Source organism: Onychostoma macrolepis, chromosome 19 (genome assembly GCF_012432095.1).
Source record: "Onychostoma macrolepis isolate SWU-2019 chromosome 19, ASM1243209v1, whole genome shotgun sequence".
Taxonomy (NCBI): Eukaryota; Metazoa; Chordata; class Actinopteri; order Cypriniformes; family Cyprinidae; genus Onychostoma; species Onychostoma macrolepis.
The window spans coordinates 12969795-12992765 of NC_081173.1; the positions used below are offsets into that span (position 1 = coordinate 12969795).

The 22971-nt window shown below is 37.6% G+C and overlaps 1 protein-coding gene across 2 annotated transcripts in view; it reads right to left on the reverse strand.

Moving 5' to 3' along the window:
• Positions 1–21208, reverse strand: part of col8a2 (collagen, type VIII, alpha 2) — a 54317-nt gene extending 33109 nt beyond the window's left edge. The window contains exon 1 of one of the 2 annotated variants that reach the window (XM_058752469.1): positions 20601–21208. The gene's annotated coding sequence lies outside the window, so the exon portion shown is untranslated. The remainder of the gene's footprint in view (positions 1–20600) is intronic. The other variant, XM_058752471.1, reaches the window with a different exon arrangement.
• Between the last annotated feature and the right edge of the window lie 1763 nt (positions 21209–22971).

Genomic DNA, 22971 nt, shown 5'->3' on the forward strand with positions numbered 1-22971 from the left:
GACTGACTCTTTAAAAAGAACCAGTTCATGAGAGTCATTTATTCGTGTATCACCATACCAAACTGAGGACACACCAATCTCCCATATCAAAGACCATCCATCTAAAACACATCATTTTCAGCACTTTTGTAAATGTATATTGTAAATGTTTCAGACTCTTGTAAATGCTCATCCAAACAGGTTTCTTTGAGGCAAATCTGTGCCACATACTCATAATGAAAATGGTTTAATATATAAATATTAGGATAAATAGTACACATTTTAGGACGTTTTAAACAGTGAATGTCACTTTATGCTGCAAAGTCTGTTGTATTCGTTTATTAAGGTGTGAAAATGACCTGTGGACTCTCTCTTGCAGCTCTCTGATTTGGAAGAGGAGAGACAGACCACATATGGGCTGAGAAAGAGAGTAGAGTGAAAGAGTTGAGGAGAAAGACGGGATGAGGAATAGGTGAGAGGGGGTCAGTTCTGCTAGAACAATTATCTTGTTCCTGAAACCTGCTATTTAATGGAAATCCTCGGTCCCTGCCAAACTACACGCCTGCATCTTGGTATGAGCCGTGGTGCAGACCTTCTCTCAATCACTCCCTTTCTTGCTTTTCATTTTTGATTGGACACTTTACTCAGACGGTTGCTTTGTAAGGAGTGGCCATTAGTCTCAGAGATGCAACAAAAGGGGAACTCTGTTAAAATTCCTTGCACACATTCCTTCTTTTCTCTTTCTCTTTTCATTCAGTGTATTTGCCCTATCTGTGGACCAGCACTGGGGTCACCCTCATGCTCACCCTGACAGCAGGTGCCTATAGAGGGGAATACAGCTGAGAAAGTCCATTGTCGACACCATATCAGGGGCTTTACTTTGTAGCTTTGATTAGTGAGCCATAAACGGTTAGATAAGTTTCTGCTGCATTTCAGGACAATTATTCTGGATGATCACTTTTCCAAACTATTCATTTGGATACTTGAATTCTGGGTTTGTAATATTGAATACTGCGCCGCTGGGGTCTCTGGCATCTGTTATGAACGGTGGCACATTCCTTTAGAAGTCTGGGTGGGCACTGCTGGAGCTCCATTAAATAGACGACCCATTGTTTATCAATGCAGCACAATAGCTATAGAAAAGCCCTTGAAGTGGACTGAAACATGGAGGTGAAAAAGACCACACGTAACCTTCCCAAACAGCCTCTTTGAGATTGAATTCACTGTGTTCTCATTCATCATTCATACTTGTACATATAAAACATTAATGCAAGCATTAACGCAATATGTAAGAATGTCATGTATATACATAAAAAATACTAACAATTAAACTATCATGCAAAAGCTTTGGGCTGGTAAGATTTTAAAAAGTGTTTTTAAGGCTGCATTTATTTGATCAAAAATATTGTTACAATTTAAAATAACCATGTTCTATTTTTTATATATATTGCAAAATGTAATTTATTGCTGTGTGTAATTTTTAGCATCATTATTCCAGTCTTCAGTGCCAAATTATCCTTCAGAAATCATTCTAACATGCTGATTTGATGCTCAAAAAATATTTCTTATTATTCTCCTGTTTATTCACACTTTTGGATGGTAGTGTATGTGACATATACTAATCAAATATTTTATAAATAATAAAAAAAGTATTCTATTAACACATTGCAATTAAACCAGCTACAACAGGGGTTAACATTACTGTGGCCATATACTGTAGGTACAGTATAGAAAAATGAAAAGAAACAAAAGAGAAAGAACTGACAAAAGTAACAGATTTATTCACCCAGAATGGAAATGATCCATATTCATTCACCCTTACAACCATCCAGACCTGTAAAAATTCTTCTGTATATTAGCCATTTTTAGAAATCTGCTAAACACCATTAAAGTCTTCTGAAACCACACTGTTGCTTTGTTATTCACTGATAATCTTCTATGTTTAACAGCTGGGGTCACTATAAACTTTATGTGAAAGATCTGCAACAGTGTCTTCAAAATATCCAGAAGAAAATAAAAGTTGCAGGTTGTGATAGTAAATCAATGAGAGTAAATGATGGTATCATTTCCATTTACAAGTGAACTGTTCCTTTAAGATCCACATCTGTAGACAAAAACCTGAAATCACTACAAACACACAGAATGCGCAAAATAACATTTGGCAATGATATGAAAGTATGTACTACCCGAGAGCAGAAAAATACAGTGTTATGTACAGCGCTATGTATGTCTCACAGATTCAAATACATGAAACAAAACAGAAGGTGAGAACGTGCCGCCCCATTGAGTCTAAGGATAATTAATTACGCCACAGCCTGTAAATGAGCTCTTCGTGACACAAAATAAAGTACATGCAAATTACCCAAACAGCCCTTTCTCTAATCATTCACGAGTTGCTGACCAAGAGCTCTGCTCTTTAGTATGGTTTGGAAAAGAATGTGTTTACTTAGGTTTAGGGAAAGGGGGCTAAAATCAATGGACCACAGCCACAGAAGGAAAAAGCTATGAGAAAACCACTCCTTGCCACTGAATATGGTGCAATCTGTTTTTACATGCAGATGGGAGAAGAATTAATGAAATGAAACAGCATCTGACAAATTAGCAGTTTTATAGCAAATCGACCATTTGCTTCAAATGAACATCATGGCAGAAAATAGCCTTTTAGACCACAAGATCCTACTTTCAAATGGCACAAGGGTAAAAAGGGTTGTCAGTAGGCAAATGAATTATAAATCTAAGCACAGCCGTCTAATATTCCTCTTCCTGTTTTAACAATCTGCGGCCTGAAGATAAAAATATCACACTAAATAACACCATTCCCTGCTCTAAAGCTCATGAAAGATCATATGAACTGAAATGGCTCCAATCACTGAGAGCTTAATGGTTATAAGCAATTTTTTAGTGACTGCCATGTTCGGTCTTTTAAGCAAAGCCAATAGTCAAGTCATGGACGAGGCATTACAATTCGCTCCATGCAACCACCATTTTGTGGCTTCTGTGGGGTGGCAGAGGAATGCCGTTTTAATCCCTGTTGGACTCATGCCCCTTTTCTGGACAAGACAAGGCTTCTTTGGTCCTCTCGTCTGGCTTTGTAGATCTTTTCAGACTGGGCATGTATCCATAGACACCCTGGAGCTCGACAAACCTACTTTTGAGATGCAGACTAAGGAGCCTCCATGCTTAGACATAATATATCAAAGTAAAGCAGACTGCTGCGTGTGTGCGCTAATCGAGGATAATGGCTACAAAACAGCATACCACATAACATTTTCAACCAAAGCAATGGATATTCATGGAAAGCGTTTGATTTCGACTGCATATATTGTGTTTTGGATGCTAGAGTGGCAAGTGTAAAGTTTTAAAGCACCACTTTAGAAAAAAAATGAAAAATACAGACAGACATAAAGCTTTGTCTATATACTGTAGTGAAAGACAAAAGGATCCAATACAACATTAGATTCCACTGACTTTCATTGTATGGAAAATAAAACACTAAGGCATTCTTCAAATGATATTTTTGATTTTCTCCAAAGAAAGAAAGTAATACAAGTTTGGAACGACATGAGTATTCCTTTAACATCCTAAAGACTATATTGGCTGAAGTATTAAAGGTTAACAGTATGGTTACGGTAGATCAAGCTAAATTGAAGAACAGACTGGCGTGACATTATTTTGAACAAAATCAGGTCAAAATGAAGTTTGTTTGTTTCAGGAGTTCAAAACAGCTTGCCAAAGTAAACTTTCTGTAAAAATGTGCTCCAGCTGGTAAACGCCTACGAACTACCATTGATCTGTGGCGAATACGTAATAGGTAGGTGTACACTGGGGATCTGCCTTCTTTGACGTGGAAATCATCTCCAGTTCATTTCTTGTATTTAGGCCGTCAAGGTCAGGCATGATTAAAAACATAAACACGCTGAAAAGCTGCTTTATAATAGAAATTGAAGTTATATTTCTAATTGAAAGTGGCACTGACACTGTTTTATGTTTAAAGGGATAGTTCATCCAAAAATGAAAATTCTGTCATTAATTACTCACCCTCATGTTGTTCCAAACCCGTAAGACTTTTGTTCATCTTTGGAACACAAATTAAGATATTTTTGATTAAATACAAGAGCTTTCTGATCCTGCGTAGACAACAACGGAACTACCACGTTCAAGGCACAGAAAGGACATCGTTAAAATAGTCCATGTGACATCAGTGGTTCAACCGTAATATTATGAAGCTACGAGAATACTTTGTGCGCAAAGAAAACAAAAACAACAACTTTAGTCAATAATTTCTTCTCTTCTTTGTCAGTCTTCGCTGCACGTTCAGGAGAGTACCACGGACGCATACATGTGATGCTGCTGATGCAGGAGCTGCCGTTCTATTTTTGTTTTCTTTGCGCACAAAAAGTTTTCTCATAGTTTCATAAAAGATGTCACATGAACTATTTTAACGATGTCCTTATACCTTTCTGGTCCTAGGCCTTGCTGTCTATGCAGGGTCAGAAATCTCTCAGATTTCATCAAAAATATCTTAATTTGTGTTCTGAAGATGAACGAAGGTCTTAAGGGTTTGAAATGACATGAGGGTGAGTAATTAATGACAGAATTTTTATTTAATACTGTAAAGCTGCTTGCTTTAAAACAATCTAGCTTTAGATGTCAGGATGTTTCCTAACAGTTTTCTGCTGTTCAGATTTCCAACATCCAAAATTTTTACGTTTAAGCAAACAGCAAAAAAGAATTTCGTCATGAGTATGTCAGGGCCTTAAGGTGGTCCTTTCAGAAAGGATATGATAGACAAAGATGAAGTGTATTATCAATAGAAAATGAGTTACCTGCTAATGTATAAACACTGCAAAACGTGATGAAACCTCAGGAATAGTAGGCTGATTTGTATGGCGTGTGGAGCTAATGGAGCAGATAACTGCCTCTGTCTTTCAAGCAATAGGAACATAATGCAAAAATAATAGTGCTGGAATGTTCGGCTCTACAAGTGTGTGTTGTTACTGGGTTTGGAGGAGACTTTGAGGCCATGAATCAAGCAGATGAACCCCACTTGAAAAACTTGCCTGGTCTAGACAAGACTCCTCCATGCAGTTTTATCGTTTCTGCAAGAAAAATGATTCAAAAATGGGAAAAAATTATGTTAGTGATATAGCATATTAGTGTTCCCTGAGGGGAAAAAAGGCAATAAAGACTGCATTTTTAAGAATGGGGAAAGTATGAACTTTTCACACCCTCCTACACAGACTAAATCCCTAAATCTAGACAACGACATCCAACGCCTTCGCAAAACCGACAGGAAATAGACACAAAGGACAGACAAGAAAACAAACACAGTCTAACTCTTTCTTTGCTTTTCCAAAATCTTTTTCTCGTGCCGGGTGCCGTTTGCTGAATCGCAGGCTGCCTAATAAGGAGACTGTGGTTTCTGCTGGAATGACTTAACTAGTGCTTAAAATGCTATTTTAATGATTTGTGTGAGAGTCTGTGATGGGAAAGTGAGAGAGAGGCAAGCGAGAGACGATTGTACTAGTGTCTGTGGGCACCATGGTTCAGGATCTATTTCCATGCTAAATGCCAAAATCACTCTCATCCCCCATATCTCCCCCAAAGATGAATAATTCACTATAAATGTACTCTAACAGCCTCATTGAGCTGCTTAGTTCACTAGCACAGGGTTTGCAAACTTGTTAATGCCAAGGATCCCCCAATATGATGATCTCGTTAGGAACCCACTGCCTAAAATATAAAGGCAGCTATATGTTTTTATATATAAAGACCCATTTATACTTTCACAAATTAAATACAGTATCATTGTATTAAATCCAATATGAATCATCAAAACTTTTTCTGTGGATATGTACTTTCTATTGAGTTAAATTACTTTATGTTAGCTTTTATCTTTTTCAATTCAGTTAAATAAAAAAATTAAATAAAAAATACTGTTCCCAAGCAGCTATTATGAAAACACGCAACAGAAGTAGTTAGTAAGAGGAGACAATAGCAAGGAAAAACTCCCTAGAAAGAACCAACATGAATAGATTTCTCCCTAAATAAACAAATACTGTAAATGATATGCTGTTAAAGTACACTTTGTATTTTTTCTCATTTTGCATTTTCCTCTTGAAGGCCTGTGGGTCCCAATCCCAAATGAAAGGTGGGAATCCACTGAGATCCACTTTGTTTGTAAATCAAACCACTCTCTCCCAACTTCCTGCGTATGTGAATTAAATTTGCCTGAGCCTAATTTTGTCTCAACGACTGTAGTTATGACTGTAGTTATGTGTGCAGTTTGTGGAAGGGTGACTTAAATTGCAGTATTTTTCAGAAACACATGGCTTTGTTTGGATTACTGAACTACATTAGTATGGCCCTAAGAGGACACAAGACGGTCATTAATACTGCAGAAGAACATTTGCAGTCCAGTTGATGATCATTTTTATGCAGCAGTATTTCAATCGAAGGACAGCAGAGGTACTGTTTTGTCTGATGGGATTCAAAACAATTTAGTCAGCAGTAAGGCACGTTACCAATTTTTGCTTCTTTTTCAGTGAATAAACTGATTGAGTTTTTGGAAGGGAAAGTAGATTTCATGAAGAGCATTTCGTCCCTGTCAGATCATCTCTATGTCTACAAACCTCTTACCTGTGGATGATAATATTATACAGCTGCAAAAAAAATAAAAAAAATAAAATAAAATAAACTAATGCATGATAAAAAAAAAAAATATATAATAAATACAATAAAACAACATTTTAAATAAAATTTATAAACATACAGCAGACTGGGGGAAATACCAATACTTTTTTTTATGTTGTACAATATTGTATATTAAAAAGTGTAAATTAAAATAAAAATGGCAACACTTTACAATATAGATGCACAAATATGCATTAAATAATGCTTAACTAATGCACAGATAATCATGAGTCAGTGTATAACTCATGATGAACTAAACCATTTATTAATGATTACTGCGTCAGCAAATAATGAACATTCGATATGGTTCATAGATTAAGTAATCAATAAATTGTTATCAGTTTAATGTGTCATAATGTATTAATTACCTAATATTAACTTTAATTACCTAAAATTAACTTTAATATTAAAATTAACCTTATTTTATTAACTAATGAAGTAAATTCATATGTTAATTACCACATTGGGTCGAAGCCATGCCTTTAAACGTCCAGTTGTCTGCTTTAATGAATCATTAGCTAACGATTTGCTAAGGTATCATTATGTTATGACTTTACTTGTTGAGGCACATAACTATTAACTAATTGTTAAGTGATATGTCATTGTGGTTATAGATTTTGAATTAGTTAGTTAGTCATGTTCCTCAAAAAGTAAAGTCACACCATAATGATACCCATGCAAATCATTAGCTAATGATTAATTAAAGCAGACAACTGAAAGTTGAAATGCATGCTTGAACCCATTGTGGTAATTAACATGTGAATTTACACTATTAGTTAATATAATATGTCATTAGGGAATTAATAGCCTACTTTATGACACATTTAACTAATAACTATTTATTGATTACTTAATCCACGAATCATATAGAATGTTCATTTGTTGCTGATGCAGTAATTGTTAATAAACGGTTTAGTTGTACATTAACTCATGATTATCTGTGCATTTGTTAAGCATGACTTAATGCATATTAGTGTCACCGTATTGTAAAGTGTTACCATAAAAATAAATTGTTTATGCTTGTGCTTTTCCTTAAGTCACTTTGGCCAAAAGCCTCTGCTAAATGGTAGATGTAAATATGAATTATTCAACTTTGGTACATCACTGCAATACCAATAATGAGGCTAAATGAAAACATTCCCCTGCAGACTCATCTGGATTCCATAAATACCTAATAGAGAGATTTATGCGATGACTCTGTGGGACGGTGTGACCAATGCAGCTATTTGCAAACAGAAACATTCCTAATTCACTTACTGTTAAACCCACACACTCATATGAGCTGCCAAATGCATTGCTCAAGCATATGGTGGCACTCTGTTCTGCAGAGCATGATGGGATGCAGGAAGTGTGTTTGGTTGCTTAAGAACTGCCACACAATACCCTCCAGATTTAATATCCTCTTATTGAGTCTCGGCTGAATGTAAACGGATTAGCAGTTTGCTACTTGGACTCGATCACATGTGTACTGGGTCAACTCAGATACTGCAGGTTTTCTTTCTCCAGATTCACCTACATTTGGTTAAAGCGGGTGCGTTAGTCCTGCAGGGGTCACACTTTGTATTGTTTCGACTGGGAAGTCAGATAGAAACCCCCATAGGGAGTCTTTGCAACGATATGAGCCTATGAAGGCTGGATCATGTTCATAGAGACTTGGGCTCCACTCAAACAAGCTTAATAGTTCGACTCTTTCTAGCTATGCCAGGAAAATAAATCTGTGACAGGGATAACTATGTTTGGACCAAAGGAAATCACGCATTGTCTTTAGAGTTGGGTCATCTTCAAAAAGGACAGTATTCAAGTGAGAGGACATGTCTGGAAGTGCCTGGTTTGGAAGATCTGTATTTCAGAGCAGGATAACAGGAACAACTCGGTCTTTGTCTTGTCATGGCTTTGTATTACAGGCTGCTTTGAACTCAAGACTCCCCTGGTTTCATTTCTCATCAATTCAACAAGGTTATGATGATGACATCTGGATGTCAGGATTAGTTATCCAATCTAATTACCAAGTGAAGAGACACACAATGCACAAAACGAAAAGGACTTCTTCTTATACTTGAACAAATGATATTCAGAAAGGTGTTTGAACTCACTTCATGGAATCATTCAGATTTATGTGTTTGTCAGAGAAGAAAATGGGCATCACAAGCTGAGTGGATAAGCTGAGGATGACCTTCATCTGAGCAGGCATGAGCTAGCAGCTTTTCCAGACATGTGGCTCAGACAGGAAGTTCAGAAGAAATCCTCTTGTTGTAATTATTTGGAACAGGCGGGCTCTCACTTTACACAAACACTTGAAATGGAAAAAATATGAGGGATGTATAGTCTGTCTCTATCTCAGAGTAATATAATAATAAAAAGTGTATCTAACAGCCTTTATATATATATATATATATATATATATATATATATATGCACTGTTCATATTTTTTTGTGTGTTTTTCTGAAACATATTGTGGAAATATTATTACAATTTAAAATATATAGTTTTTAAAAAAGTTTTCTATTTTAGCATATTTAGAAAAATATTAAATTAAAATTGATTTGTGTTTGCAAAGCTGAATTGTCAGTTTTCAGTGTCACATGATCCTTCAGAAGTCATTCTAATATGCTGCTTTTAATGCTTGATAAACATTTTATTATCAATGTTGAAAACAGCTGTGCTGCTTAATATTTTTCTGGAAAGCATGATACACTATTTTTTCAGGATACTTTGATGAATAGAAGGTATAAAAGAACAGCATTTATTTGAAATAGAAATCTTTTGTAACATTATGAATGCTTTTACTGTCACTTTTGATCAATTTAATGCATCCTTGCTGAATCTCACATTTGACTTTATTTATTACTTAAAACTATTTCACAATAGCCTTTATTTTTTTTGTAGAAACAAACCTCTATAGGTATATGTTGCCTATAATCAAGTCAAAATCTCTTGAATCAAATTATGATCAAACAGGAGCTGCCAAAAGGGACGTGAAAAAGGATGTGAATGAGGATGGGGTGTCTCTGAGAGAGACAAACCCAAATCCTTTCCTCTCTACATTTTCAGCAGCTTTAGCTGGGGTAATGCGATACAGTGCACCTTTTACACGAAGGAAAGAAAGTGGGCCTTTGAGATTTAGACAAATAGCACACTGATCTTGATTGCACAACCGGTGCAAGCCAGGCACGGGACATTCTGAGACGAGACAAACAAATTGCAGGAAACAAAGGTTGCAGGTGGGACGGTCTCCTTAATCAGGCAAAAATCTCCAGCTAGAGGCGAAACTAGCGAGCCTATACGTTTCTATGCAAACCTTTTAAAACCTCATGCTGATCAAAGCACTAAAGCCACTCCAGCTAAATTATTGCACAGGCATCAAACCACTTGAAGATGAATATCACGCAGTCTCATAACACATGGGAAAGTTTTTTCCTTACACTTCTATAAAGCATAAAAAAAAATACTGACCATGGGGCAGGAAGTGCTTGTGAGCCACACTTGGATCAGGTACGACAGTGTCGCTTATTGGCAAGCCAGTAAGCAAACGCTCTGGTTTGCATTAGCAAAGCAGCAAAAAAAAAAAAAAACCAAAAACAAGGGTTTTAATGGATAAATCTTAATGAAAGGAAAGAGAGAACAAGGACAGAGTGTTTAATCAGTTGTAAGTCTCATTAAATGCAAAGTAATTCAATGAAGAAACTGAATATAGCATCAAACTGATTGAAGCAATATCAGTCTTCAAATAAACAGATCAGAAATTACATTTGGATGAGTTTAAAATTTTCGGAAACTTTTTAAAGGGATCGTTGGATGAGCATAGTGACCAACTTATTTATAGTCAACATGTTCCATCTTTCTTCAGCAAGTGCTAGCATATGTGAAAGGTCAACCACGCTGCATCAGGAGCCAGTTCTCCATGCTAACATGAATCTCTTCCTTGCTGTGGTTAAGGGAGAACACAAGCGCTCTGTTGTGCTTGGGAGTTGGATGGTGCACGGCCCATTTGAGCGCTCTCATCTTTGGCCAGCTTGTCAAGCTCCTCCTTCATTCTGTCACACCAAACTGCCCGGAGATGCAGAAGTTTACTGGGCAACGGTAAAGCATGAGGCGGGGGGAAGGGGGAATTTAAAATGATAATTGTCAGCGTTTTGGATGCGTATGAAAGCGGGACTTCTAGAAACAGGATGCGATAGGATAACATGAAATGAGACTTTACGGCAACCAAATGCTGACATTAACCAAATAAGACTGTAATGAATGAATATGTCCAGTTTTAATTACTAATCTATCTATCTATCTGATTTTTTACTGTTTTTGAAAAAAAAAAAAGAATAGCATTCATTTGAAATAGAAATCTTTTGTAACACTATAAATGTCTTTACTGTCGCCTTTTGTCAACTGCATCCTTGCTGAATATAAGTATTGATTTCTTTAAAAAAAAAAAAGAATCTTACCAACCCCAAACTATTGAATAGTAAACTTTTTTATGCATGTATATTGTTTCTATCTTTAAGGCCTGATGCAATGCCTACTGTCCATCTTTACTCACTGCATAAAAATTCAATATATATTTTTAAGGATTTATGTGGCCTATATGTTAAAGATGCTAAAATAAGCTATATCAAATGAACTACCTGCACTGAAAGACATGATCACTATGACAGAACCACAAATCATTCCTAAAATAATGTAATGTTACTAATGTACTTCTGGAAGAATCTTACTTAAAAGTGCAAGGGTAACAACTGGAACTGTTGTCGGTAGAGTTCTCAATTCCCCTAAGAAGTTGTCAGATGAAAAACTGGGAACACATGTAAAGAAATATTATCCAAGACTTAAGCTGAAGTAAATAACCTCTAAAGCCCTATTCCCATCTCTGCTGTTGCAGACCATCCATCAACCCTTCCCTTAATGTGAGAAAAGAGGGTAAAAAATCTTGGCCTGGGAGGACAAAGACAAAGTTATAACTGGAGTTTTATTTTAAGGATTTGACCCAGAGAGAAACTGGCACTGTTCTGCGTCTTTCCTGTAGTCTTGGAGTCCCTCATCAGTTTGGCTCCCAGATGCTGAACAAGACTAATGAGAAAGCCGGTAAAATCAAATAGCATCCAATTAAAAGAAATCAAGTCCCTCTGAACCTCAAAGCCCATCAACTGATGTCCCATTACGATTCAGTTGGGTTCGGTTGTGCAGGTAGAACTAAACCAAACAAGGCCGTAAGTGCCTCCAGCTGGATTCAGCTCTTATTTTGATATTTTGTCAATGGCTTCAATGTTTTCTTAAAGTTTCCATGGAAATGCACTGCAAGATTTAGGAACATCTTGCACGCAAATAAAGATTTTATTCTGCAAAACACAAAGCAAAAATATGCTATTTTGGCTGCAAAATTAAAACATAGAAAACCAAAGAAATACTAAATGTCTTATTTGGTAAAACTCCATTAGTTTGTGAAGTCCTCTGTGAAGCTTCTGGGATTTCTCCTTCCTTCCTTGTGTACAAATAATATTTTGAGTCACAGAATTTGACCAAAGGCATTTTGGTTTTCAGTGTGCCAAACCATGAACCACTGTTTCATCACAAACATCAAATAAACTGTAGTATGAGTAATGAGTCATAAAAAAGGGGGGTAAAAGTGAGGATCAAACATAAATCTATAGTAAAAAAAAAAAAGAAAAAAAAAAGAGCCAAAACATGCCTCATATCTTTCTTCTTAAGACTCTTTCCTCAGTGTTTCATTCAAATTCTTCTACGGTCCAGAAGAACCATGGCAATCAATAGCTGGCAACCATTACACAAACAATACAAACAAATGTTGGATGAAAATAGGTCTATAAAAATATACTGTTTCTGTTTACAATGTTGTCTGCAATTAACTGTTGCAACTAATATTCAGTACTGGTGTGAACATGCCTTTACTGTCTCTCTCTCAGTTGGCTTAGTCCGTCTGTAAGTGTGATGCTGATAAGACAGCTTCAGATTGTGATTGTGGAGACGTTTGCTGGGTCTGAATGACAAAGAGGCTGCTGAAAGAGCTGATACTGTGCAAAAGGAAAAATAATAACAGTCGCTTGCCAAGCTTCCCCATTTCCTTCTATTGCCAACGGAACGGAAAAACTCATCCACGTCCAGTGCATTTTCAAGAGCCAGGGGAGAGCAAATGAGGGAATGCAGCGAAGAGGGGAATGTGAAAATGAAAGACTAGGAAGACAAGATAGATAGATAGAAAGACAGATAGCAACTTTATTAATCCCTGAAGGGAAATTTAGTAAAACTGCAAGATTAGTGGGAAGCCAAAAGTATAACTTAAGTAACAAAGGTTGAGGGGCGAGATGCTGGTTATTGTTTTATTCTTTTCTTTTTCATTGTGGAGAAAAAACAAACACAATGCATGGACTGCAAACTGGTTTAATTATATCGCGTTTTTCAATAAAAATATCTGAACCTTGCTTAATACTGTTTTTACTTGCTAGTTGTTTTGACTTAAGCATTTAAATTTATGTATATATTCTAATTTACAATTACACACACATATTCATTACATATATATAATGATTATATATATATATATATATATATATATATAATACTATATATAATATTCATATAAATTAATGAACTTAAATATTTTCTTTATGCTTAAAGTATAAAAGTATGTATGTATGTATTTATATATATATATATATATATATATATATATATATACTGCCCTACAATGGCAAAAGACCTTAACTCGCTGTGTGAAACTGAGAAAAATTACTTTAAAGTTTTTTACTTGTCCTGCCAAATTAATTATAGATGGGACACTGGAAATTTGGCAATTAGATGTTTTAGTAATAAAATTATCTACATTAAAAATTGTGAGCTCAAACTTGATTTTTACCCCTATTTTGAAGTTAATGTACTCTGCTTTCGCATTGTCTGCAAAACGTGAGAAGTCACACCAAGGCAAAAGGCAGTAACTTCCACATTATCAATATTTGCTTGCTGATCACCATTTACAAAATCATTATAGTAACACCTGTATAAAATCTAGTGATCTCATAGGCTATTGCAAATAGTAATGTGACTGTATTAATTTCTTTTTGTTTTTTTTGACCGTAACAAGCAGACTGAAAGTTAAACATGTGAGTTGATACCGTGGATACCAATTTATTTGCTATGCTCAGTAACATAAAAGAATGCTAGACATAGGATAATTGCTTTTATATTGACTTGTATGAAATAGCCTAACCTAAAAGAACGACTTGTGGATTTATGTGAACGCCAGCAAGCAGGAATATCAGAATAATTGTGAATTAAATATCTCCGACGACGTTCATCACGATGGATGGATTTTATCGGGTTACAAGAAAAGGTAGGATATGGATTGCGAACTGTTAGGCTATTGATTTTATGATTGATCATGCTAGCAACGGCATTTGAGTCTTTACGGTGCTTTGTTATATGGAGCTGTTTGGTAGATCGCGATCTATCTAATTCGTTTGGTTCTACACTGTAATTTAAATGCGGCAGACTTTAATGGACAGTAAGAAAAGGCAGAACACCGTGTAACTCCAAGCCATAACTTCATTTTGACGCGCAGTTAAACAAAGGCAGAACGCAGTAACTGATTTTGAGCGTTCCGAGCAAAGTGAAAGAGCGGTAACTGGTGTTATATGGTGTTCTGCCTTGGTTTCTCCAGGGCTTTTCGAAGTTACGGTTGAGACGACCCATTATTTTCTCGGAAAAACAACGAAATTGACTCAAGATACTTATGCACATGATAAAGGATGTCGTGAATGTCCCAAAAATATCAATAACTCATTTTCGACAAAAATCAAAGTTATGGTATTTTGCCTTTGCACGGCAGTATATAGGCTATAATAAATAAAGAACTGTCTTTAGACAGTTTATCTTGATAAAAAATATTGATTAAGAAAATTATTATTTTTTTCAGTGCATTCACATAGTTGAATGTGATTTATGATATATTAAATCAGCCCTGAATCTAAGCCCAGATCTGTGCCGCATTCATCAGACTTAAATTAAAGCTGTTAATTTCCGCAAGCATGTGTTCAATTCTGTCCTACTGAGAATAACAAAACAGCCACATCTGTTCAGGGCAGTACACCTTTCCACTCACTCAATCAAACATTTGACATCTTCACACCCTAGCGCCCACAGAATAAACCCATTGGCCTTCACAGATAACCTCCCCTTTCCTGGATGTGTTTGCACCTCTTTTCCTGTCCAGACCAATTCATGCACAACCCACTGGAACGAAGCCTCATGCAACAGGATGTTTGATTGAGCGACCGGCGGCATTTTTCGTTAAGGTCTGAGATGTTCACACACACACTCCCTCACAAAGGCACGCACCCTCATCTAATCGGCGACGCAGGCTAAGCACGTTGCTGATTGCAGAGTCGGCTTATGCCAAAGTGCTGTTTCCGACAGCTTTGAGAGTAATTCCTCATTCGCTGTTTTTCTTTTGTCCGTCATACCTTAAGTGGAGAACGGGCGGAAGGAACGAAGCCTGCAGAGCCCCATCAAACAGACTTTGGGGAAAAGCACAGTTCCTCAAAGGAATGCGCCGCTTGCCTTGTAGCACCATTGAACAGGACTGTTTTTCCTCTCTCTTGGTGAGCGAAAAATAGCTAGAAACAAATGGTAATGGTGAGAGATGGGGGCGTGAGTTCCTAGAACGTTACACAGTCAGGCATATGCTTTTCCCGGAGCATGAGTGGTATTCTCCCTCATTTCTTGTTTAAAGTGAACACCAAATAAAGGAGGTATGAAGGTTACCACACGGTTGATGAGAAGAACCTTTCTGCCAGCATTAATGGGCTCAAAAAAACATGTATGACAGGGTCGTAGGCCAAACAAAGCGTGGAAAATTGGTTACACTTTCAATAATGCATTAGGTATCATGAACTAACAATGTACTGTTTTTCATAATACATTAATGTTAATTTATACAGTGCAAAAAATCCTATTGATGAATATTTAAAGAGGCCTTTGTCATCTAAAATTTCTGAGGTGCACACACAGCACCAGAGGCACAGACTGTGAGCCTGTATGTGTTCCTAACATTCCCATGTAACAGGGTTTGTGGTTGCACAGTCAAGGTCAGAAACTCTGCCCTCTAGTGGCACTATATATAAATAAATAAATAAATAAATAATAAAAAAAAAACCTATGTGGATTACTGGTCCTCTCACTAGAGAAGGAATACATTTTCCGGTTGGCAAACAAGCATCAATAGGTTTATGAATAATGTAAAAAAAAAAATTAAAAAAAAGAAGAAGATTCTCCATATGACAGTACCAGACAGTCCACATACTTTATAAGTTTGACACTCTTCTGTCCTACATATAGCCTACATTTATTCCTTCACCTTTGGTGAGGGTCCGCTGGCCACAATACAAGACATCGCCTCTCATAAACCTGAAGTAAAAGTTCAACCTATTGGTGTGTCCAACATTTCCCATATGCTTCTCAGTCTGCATTGGGCCAGATTCTCTGTCTAGTCTCTCCCACTGATTGAGCATGTGTAATGGATTTCGTATCATTTTCCTCCGTTGCACGGTAAAAAAATAAAAACTCAAATGGGAATTGAATCTGCAGCAAGCCATTACAAGCTGAATGAAAAGAGACATCTATAATGGTTTGGATAAGCTTTTCTTCTTTTTATTTCTCAGATATGGCTTCTCCAGGGCACACATTTATATCCACCTTGAGATAAAGGATCTAAAGCACAAGGAAATATGGTTTTCAATGTCTGCGATGGACAAGATTATAAACAAGATTCAGTGACTGAAAATTGCCCCAGAATTAACATGGCAGATGGTTAAGACATGGACAAAGGCTTACTGACCAGCACAACCAATAAGCGTGCACCAATTATGAATGGTCCATATATTAAAGCCTCCGACAGGTTGGTTGGAGCCATGTAATGTAATAAAGAAAGAAATGCATTTCATCAGGCCTAGCCTGGCAGAGCCAACCGACATCATAAAAAGCAGTCAGCAGAGTTATTAGGCCATCCCAGAGGTGGGCATCCATGGTTACAGCATTGCCTCGCCATTAAGACTTCACACTGCCAAAGTATTTGCCTTTGTGTACTTTGCCCAAGCAGTCAAAAATTGAGTGGTTAGCCTGACCCTTTTAGCCCCTGCTGGTAGATGCCATAATTACACCATCTAGACCAACCCCATTTCATAATGTTAAAGCATAGACTGTAAAAAAAAATGGACGTAGTGTCCGTGACGTCACCCGTAGGTTTCTGTAAAGCGTTTTTGAAGCCTAAAGTGGGCGGAGCCGACCGCCGCCATCTTGAAGCGCGTCACCGCGCGTCACTCCCGGATAATCGAAAATGGGCAAAAGGCGGACGTGGGTGAAGCTGAGCTGAAACCACGCCCTCTATAGTGACAGCAGTGCTGCCGTGCAAAGACAGAACACCATAACCGTTTTGGTGAAAATGAGTTATTGATCATTTTGGGACATTAATGACCTCCTTTATCATGTGTTTAAGTATCATGGAGAAAAGCCCCGGAGAAACCAAGGCAGAACACAGTATAACATCAGTTACCGCGCTTTGACTTTGTTTTGGAAAGCTCAGATAAGTTACGGTGCTCTGCATATGTTTGCATTCGTTCGTCAATACTGTGCCAGCCTGGAGTTACACGGTATTCTGCCTTTGTTTTACTGTCCATTAAAGTCTACCGCGTTTATTGTGTACTTCTATATCTGTTGGCACTTCATTAGACAAACAAATGAGAGAGATCGCGATCTAACAAACTGCTCCATATAACAAAGCACTGTAAGCAATAACGATTAAAAAACATCTAATTGCCAGATTCCCAGTGTCCTACCTATAATTATTTTTTTCTGTACAAATACAAATCATTAAAGCCAGTTTTCTAAGTTTCGCACTAGCGAGTTTCACACTCTGGAGCGCGCGGCAGTCCACCTGTCACTCAAGTGGCCACGCCCTTAATTATGCAGAACTTTAAGGCTTAATATAATTTAAACGGATGAGTTATAAAAAAATTCACCCCCCTCACAGTTGTCACGAAGGGCAAAATTAGCTATATAGACCAAAATAATTTTTTGTACCAGGCTGTAAACATGTTTTTTTCTGCTGTAAAGTTGGGCATTTTAACATGGGGAGTCAATGTGATTGACTCCCTTTTGGAGCCAGCCTCCAGCGGCCAGTCGATGAATTGCAGTTTTAGTCACTTCCGTGTTGGTTTCACGAGAGAGAGCGGGAGGTTGCCGCTTGTGTTAAAGCAAAATATATTAAAATATTTTTATTAACTGAAATAAAGCTGGAATAAAATATAATATTGTTTAAAAATCTAAAAATAAAAAACCTGTTGAACAAAAATTAGAAATATTGGGAAATAACTGAAATAAAATGTTCAAGTTGAAGTACTAAAATTGCTAAAAACTAAAACAGAAAAAAGAGAAAGAATTAAAGCTAAACAGAAAAAAAAACTAATAAAAATCAGAAAAGCACATAAAAATACTAAAACTTTCATTTAAATGAAAATAAAAAATAAAAGCTAATTCTAAATATTTTTAAATACTGTAATAGTATATAAATAAAACTAAAATAACAGTAGTCCAATGTTGTTTTGGACCCAATTGACTTTCGTTGCATGAAAAAACAAAACAAAACAGCTGAAACATTCTTCAAATGTCTTCTTTTCTGTTCCACAGAATAAAGAAAAACATACAGGTTTGGATGAGTAAATGACAGAATGTTCATTTTTGGGTGAACTATCCCTTTAAAATCTTGAAACTGACTAGTCATGATGTCATATTCCTGCAGCTCCAGGAGAGATTACTCACATGACATTTACAGCTCAGGTGATTGGCTGAAAAATGTCTATGGTCCCATGTGCAAAATGTCAGATTTCAAATTGAAAAATAAACTGCGAAAGCAAAGAAATAGCTTTCACCAGGTATAACAGATCTCATTGGCTTTACCTAACTGAAATGTGCATGTGGGGAGAAGGGTCAAAGTATGTGTGAGAAGGAGTGAGGTGTTTGGTGGATTGAAGCTATCGCTGTAATTGCAGTCAGAAAGGTGGGGCGCTGTCTGCTGCATCTCCTGATAACAAGACCAGATGAGACACATTCATCATAAAATCACATCATACTTCACAGCTGACTTTCCCGTCCTCTGAACTAACCACAGAAGACAGCATCCCATCTAGAAGCCTTGGACCACTTCCAGACGGAGGAATCAGAAGTGTGTGAGGATGATGGGGCCTCTATCTGTGGAGTGTCTTGGACACGTTTTCTCTAACCTCTCTTTTCCACTCAGGGGTTCAGATCACGTCGAAGGCTTGTGTAATGTGGTAGCCCTAGCGGCACTGACGCACAGGTCCACAGTCAGATCTCAACCGCTTCTCCTCCTGAAAGCCATCATGTTGAGGCGCCAAATGTTTTTAGAGGAGAGCATGTCGTCTTTTCCAGACTGGGTCTGTTTCAGTTCTGTAGAAGCTGGGCCCTGCTACTCAGACGAGAAAAAAGTATTATTGAATACTATTCCCCAGTGCTCTTGGTGAAGAATGTATTATGAAAGCACATTCCCTTCTCTCTCTCAGTCCTCTCTCACTCTCTGTCTGAAATTAAGACTGCTGCACGGAGCTCATGCCATGTGCAGTAGTTGATTATGTGTGGAAAAGCTCTTTTAGACCTTTTTTGTCATATTATGACAAAACATCATGTACAAAACTTGCTGAGGTGAGAAGCTACAGCTGACAAAGATACATCAAAAGTTGAAAAAAACAACACTGGATATTTCCATTCAAGTCAACATGAAATGCCTTTTGTGACATAATCGGACATATTTTTAGATTGTTTAAAGAGAGAAATTAAACATGGCAAGATTTTGTCTGTTAAAAACCGATTGGCTCCTAATAAATGGCCATTATTATTACTATTACTACTAATAATTATGGTCCATTTTGTTTTAACCTCTGAAGTGAACTATAACTGGCAGATCAAAATGCAACACTTTCTTTATAATAATAACAATAATAATAATAACATACAGGGTGCATTTTGTTTTCATGTCGACTTTAAAAGTGACGATTTAACTTCTGAAGTGAAATATATACACACATGACAGGTCAAAATGCAACAGTCCCATACAAATAATACTTATACTACTACTAATAAACAGGGTTCATTTCGGTTTCATGTTGACTTTTAAAAGAAATTAAAAGGTTTATTGTGATGGTCAAAGCAAAGAACAAGAACAACAACAATAATAATAATAACAACACCCATTTCGGTTTCATGTTGACTTCAAAAGAGCCGATTTAATGTGACATTTTAACCTCTGAAGTGGACTATGTCTGACAGGTCAAAATGAAATGCTTTCAGAAGTTGAAAAGTGGGCATGGACTTCAGAACACTGTGGGCGGAGCTACATTTAAGTGAGTGGCACTGGTGCGCAACAGAGTGCAGACCAAACGGTCCCAGGTGTCAGTGAGAGCGAGACTGCTGCAGTTATATAACTCTTTCCCTCTCCAACTCCAAAACAGCTGTGAGACCTACCACACTACCTGAACCACACAACCTATACAGCCACAAGCACACGCAAACCACAAACGCACACAAGCAACATCAGCATTAATGCAATGGTAGCCACATGGCTCTGTTTAGAAAAATGCGCCACATATTTTGCAGAGATTAATGGGGGTAGAGCACTAAAACATTCTGTTAATCTGCCTTGTGTGTAGCAGTGCGCTGAGAATTATGTTGGTCTCATGATTGAGATGTGAACCCGACTGTTTTTCCTCCCTCTCTCTCTCTCTCTCTCTCTCCCTGTCTTGCATTTGGATTCAATTGCTGTGAAGCAACGGGATATGAAAAACATTTTCAGAGATGACATATGCCTGCACCCGGAGGGGAAGGAAAATGAAAGATTCAGATATGAACTTACCTCACCCTTCTGCTTCACCTCAATTACTCAGGCAGGTAACTTCTGCAGGTCAGGTGGCTTCTTTTCTGCGTTCCTTCTTCAGACAGTCATCTCTGGAGAAATAACTTGAGAAGATGTGACGGGATCCCAGCAGACAGGGAAGTCTCGGGAATGTCTTGGCACTTGGTCGCAGTCAAATATTGTTTACATACGCGCAGAAAGAACGAACACAACTCTAGAGAAAGTTCTGCTTCTCAGTGGCAGGTGCCAGTCTGCTTCTTATTCTTATTTCTGTCTCTGGTGAAAATTAAGTCCACGTGCTTGCCGCAGCAAAGGGGGAAAAAGTCCTTGTGGTGCTGTCTCCAGCCTGGATACAAGTAGATTTCAGACGCACCTTCTGAATCTTTGTGCACTCTCACAGGGTGGAAAGTAGGAGGGAGAGAGAAAGAAAGAGAGAGAGGGAGAGGGAGAATGTGAGAGGCAGGGTGCTCAACTTCACGAGGCAGTGGCTCTCCTGACTCCAGGCAAGAAGAGGACCTCCTTACAGGGCTTTTAACTGGGGGCAAAGCACCTGGAAGCTCCCAGTCTCTTTTCTTGCAAGTATTTTTTTTCCAAACAGAGAGAGTGGATTGTTTCTCTGGTTCCCTCCATACAAAAGGCAAGTGTCTGTGGCCAGGCAGAATAAGGAAGCAGTATAGAGGATGGGGTGGGGTAGGTGGAGTAAAGGGATGGATTTGCACCCCTCCTCTTTTCCCGGTAACCATTTAAACCCTTGTTTTCCCACCTCCAACATAAACATCTGCAAACAAATGCTTGCACTCACACAAACAGACAAATCTTTCCCAGAAAGTACCTTTTGGAAAATTCAGACTATGCTGGCGCAGCTCACAGTGCATCGATTTCACCTCGGCGAAAGCATTCTTTCACAAAACGGCTCAAATTTGCTGTCCCAAACGTTCCAGCACAAGATTATAAGCACGTATGCAGCAGCAAGTACAGTGGAAGTCTGTTTTTGTGTAATCTTGCCAGACTCTCAGCCAATTAAACCAATCAGTTTTATGAGATGAGATTAAATTTCTTGGCTGACTGATCTAGACTGTGAACCACTTAGCAACAGTTCTCAAGTGGAACCTTTCCCGGATGAATTGCTACGATAATATGTACAAATGCTTAATTCAGAATGTGTAAAGCAGCGTTTTGAGGATACATTCGGAGATACGCATTAGCAAAGTTAATGGCCTCTATTACCCGATTCGAATTAGAATTCTAATAAAAAATCCCTCGATTATCTTGCATAATTGTGCGAAGGTTGTGTAAGAACAAGCACTGTTACAGAATCTATCTAGACCTAAATTAACCATCATCGCGGTGCTTTGCTCCTCATCTGATACGCTTTTCCGGTAACCGTGAGCTCATTCAGTTCCAATTAGCCACTGTGCAACATATACGATCTGTAGATAATTTGCAACGCCAACTTTATCGTAATATCCAATCATAAAACCCAAGATTAGATTGAGTGCGCACTGAAAAATGGAGGATTTGAAGCCTCGGGAAGGGCCTGATATGGCTTTGGATCATGCCAGAGGAGACGGAGCAACAAGTGGGGCATTGTGCTCAGAGGGAGCTACGACTAAGACTAGCCACTGGATACCTTCCATCCATGCAGCCCCTGACATGGCTGGATATTAGGTGCGTTATCAGATGCTAATCTGAGTTTGTGTGTCTCGTAAGTAATGGAACAGACAATAAAGAGGCACGCGGCTAATTACTGACCTGTTTACATGCACTGCGTTCATATGGCAGGCTTTGAAAGTTGGACCCAGTGATCAAGAAAACACATTTGCGTTTGTGCAATTCATGGGTTGGGTCTTGACAAAGCCTGATAGCGATGAAACAAAATTATATGCTAATTCCAATGCTATCTCACTGCCAATTCGTACGTATTTTACAAGGTGGCTAATTTGTACGAATTCATATGACCTCACTCGTACAATTTTGTACGATTTCTGTGACGGTCAAATTTAGGGGCAGGGTTCGGTGTGGTCCTTCATACGAATTCCTACGAATTTGCCACCTCGTAAAATACGTAAGATTTTTCACAAATCATATGAATTCGTACGAATTAGACACCTTGTTTTTAAATTTTTTTTATAACATTGTATACTTTTTAAAACATATAGCGTTGTTGCCATGAAAACATCTAAAATCATAAAACAATAATAAAAATGACAAGAACAATTTTACAGCTCAAGTAATACACACGTTTTAACATAATAATGGTATAAAAGTTATAAACTTCTCAAACTTCACCTCTCTTTTAAATTCTGCAGAAATTGGCCCCATTTGCTTCCATTGTTTGCACCTCGCCATAACCACAACTTTTCTTCTCTCT